Source organism: Cebus imitator, unplaced genomic scaffold (genome assembly GCF_001604975.1).
Source record: "Cebus imitator isolate Cc_AM_T3 unplaced genomic scaffold, Cebus_imitator-1.0 Scaffold173, whole genome shotgun sequence".
In the NCBI taxonomy this organism is placed as follows: domain Eukaryota; kingdom Metazoa; phylum Chordata; class Mammalia; order Primates; family Cebidae; genus Cebus; species Cebus imitator.
In genome coordinates, this window is record NW_016107488.1 from 2,050,236 (window position 1) to 2,053,798 (window position 3,563).

Below are 3,563 nucleotides of genomic sequence, written 5' to 3' on the forward strand. Positions count from 1 at the left end.
GAATGGGAAAAAATATTGGCAAACTACCAGTCTGAGAAGAAATTCAGAACCAGAATATATAGGAAGCTCAAATAATACAACAGGGAAAAAAATCTAATAATGTGATTAAAAATTGGCAAAAGAAATGAATAAACATTTCTCAAAAAGACATACAAATGGCAAACAGGTATATGAAAAAGTGCTGAGCATCACTGACCATAAGAGAAATGCAAATCCTAACTACAATGAGGTATCATCTCACTCCAGTTAAAAATACTTTTATTCAAAAGATGGACAATAACAAATGCTGCTGAGGATGTGAAGGAAAGGAAACTCCTGTAAACTGTTAGTAGAAATGTAAATTAATATGGTCACCATGGGAAACTATTTGGGAGTTTTCCAAAAGCTGAAAATAGAGCTACCGTATGACTCAGCAATCTCACCACTAAGTATATACCCCAAAGAAAGGAAATTTAGGAAATCAATATCAAAGAGATACCTGCACTCCCGTGTTTGCCGCAGCACTGTTCACAATAGTCTGGATTTGGAATCATCCTAACTGCCCATCAACAGAAGAATGGATAATGAAATTGTACACACTGGAGTATTATTCAGCCATAAAAAGAATGACAGCCTGTCATTTGCAACAAGATGGATGGAACTGAAGATCATTATATTAAGTGAAATAAGCCAAGCACAGAAAACAAGCATTGCATGATCTTACTTATTTGTGGGAATTAAAAATTTTTTAACAAATGAACTCATGGAGATAGGGGGTAGAATAATGGTTACTAGAGGCTGGGAAGGGTATTGGCAAGGAAGTGGGGATAATTAATGGGTACAAAACTATAGTTAGGATGAATAAGACATAGTATTTGATAACACAAGAGAGTTACTGCAGTCAACAATAATTTATTGTACATTTTTAAATAACTAAATGAACATATTTGGATTGTTTATAACCCAAAGAAAGGATAAATGCTCAAGGTGAGATGAATACTCAGCTTATCCTGATGTGATGATTATACATTGCATGCCTGTATCAAAACATCTCATGTACCCCATAAATATAGACACCTATTCTATATCCACAAAAATTAAAATTAATCAAAAAAAAAAAAAAAACAACCAATCAACCACCCCACCAAACATAAAAACACGTGAACAAACAAAAGCTGCCTTTTCCATTCCTCTCTAAGACATCCTGAATTTCTTCCCTGCATCCTTTCCATCTTCTCCCAGGAACTTTGGCTCTTTCTTTTCCTCTATCCCATTCAGTTTTGTTTTATTTTTAATTTTTTAAAATTTTACTTCTGGATCCCTTTATAGGACTGGTTTGACTGCAGTTTGACAGCATTATACAAGCAAAGGGAAGAAAGATAAAAACTTAGCTTAAACTTCCATTTTAAAATCTTAAAATCAATTACAAAATTTGTAGGGCTTTAGTTTATATCCATTTAATTTTGTCTATAATAAATTATTTGGTAATGTAATTGGGAAAGGAGCAATTATCTAAAGCAATTAAGAAACAACTTCTTCCAAGTTGCAAAAGAGATTTTAATAAAAATAAAAAGAGAAATCCATATACCACTACTAGCAATTTATTTTTATGTATTTCAGTGAAAATTGTATAATTTAAAGTGGAGCTAAATTAAGTGCATTGATTTCATGCAGAAAGAGAAATTAATTAACTGTAATACTAAATTTTTCCTGGGATAATTAATGGGAACAGTTAATCTATATTTAAAAAAAGAAAGTCTTACAAAAATTAAACTTTATTTAGTCTCTAAATTACTAGAAATCACATTTGCTATGCTTCACAATGGCTTCTGTATCCTTCCTTTTTTTGTTACAAGATGTTACATTTCTTAACAATTTTCTTAAACACCATTTCAACCTCTTCAAATTTTATGAAATGAGATAGAAAACAGCCACTTCCCTCAGACCTCTCTCTAAACATGGTGTACCTTCTACTTCTACATCCAGGAAAGGGAATCAGCATTCTTTTCATTATCTACTACCATGTCTAACCAAAGATCCAGTATTCTGTTTTAATAAGCAGTCTGTCAATCTTGCTTTCTCTTTCTCTGTTTTCCTATCACTCAAGTTTTGTCATAACTTATATTTTCTCAATGTAAAATATAAAGAAAATAAATTAATTATCTTCTCAAAACTGTCACCTCTCTAATTTCCTGAACTAAATACTGTCTATTGCTCCTCTACTTCAGCTGCCCCATTCTTAGATTAATTGTTCTCAAACCCTAGTATTCCTTCAAAATGCACGAGGTTCCAGTTTTCATGTCTACATGTAAGGATCCTGGGATTCATCATACCATCCCAACCCAAGATAAAAGCTGAACAGACTAAAAATCAACAACTTTTTTAGCATCTGTAACAGAGACAAGGACACAGAGCAGATCATTGCTCCTAGGAAAGGAAAGACAGAAAGGTGAATGCAGAGAGTGAAGGCTTATTGGAGCAGAGAATCATTAGTGGAAATCACCCTAGAACCGAGTGCCATGGTAGAAAAACTTCAACTGTAATCAACAATGTTCTGGAGGCACAGTGTAGACAACTCTAATGTTAAAAATTCCAGGGGCACCCAGTAGTGGAAGGCCCCCACATTAGTGCAAGACTTATCTTCATGAGATCAACTGTAAATATCTAAGAAAAAGTCTCTTGTGTTCCTGGCAGGAGGAGAAGAAAAAGTACCATTTTTATAAAGGCTACAGCATGATCTTCTTCTTTTAAAAAATGGTTTAACCAGAGAGGAAACTGCTGGATTATTATCGGTGTCTAATTAACATGTGGGAAGCAATATACCCAACTCCATCCCACTCTAGCCTTCCACTCTGAAACCCACTAGCATCCGCTAGCTCACTAGCCATCCTCTCACACCTGAGGAGGGAGGGACTGAGAAACATTTGTGAAGGTCGTGATTCAGAGTCATAGATTCCGTAAAACTGCTACATAATCATAGCACTATAGAACACCTCTCCTCCCATCCCACTTCACAACTGCCTTACTAAAGGCCTGTTCATGCCAGTTTTTTTTTTTTTTTTGTTTTTTTTTGTTTTTTTTTTTTTTTTTAACTTAGCTGGCTATCAAGGAAAAGTTACAACACATAATAAAAGGCCAAATATACAATTTGAAGAGATGGAGGAAGCATCAGAACCAGGGTCATGTATGACAAAGGCTGAAATTAACAGATTGGAAAATTTTAAAGACTATGATTAGTTTGTTAAGGGCTCTAATAAATAAAGTAGCATGCAAGAACAGATGGGCAATGTAAGCAGACAGATGAAAATACTAAAGGTAAACCAAAAGTAAATACTAAACAAAAATGACTATTTTTGTTTAGACAACTATAACAAAAATGAAGAATGATTTTGATAGGCTTATCAGTAGACTACCCATGTATGAAGAAAGATTCTCTGACCTTGAGTATATGTTCATAGACACCTTCAAAACTGAAAAGCAGAGAGATCCAAGATTTAAAAAAGAGAGAGAAAAGAGGAGAAAATAAAGAAAAGAACAACAGAACAATATTCAAGGACTATGGGACAGCTACACATGTTGTAACA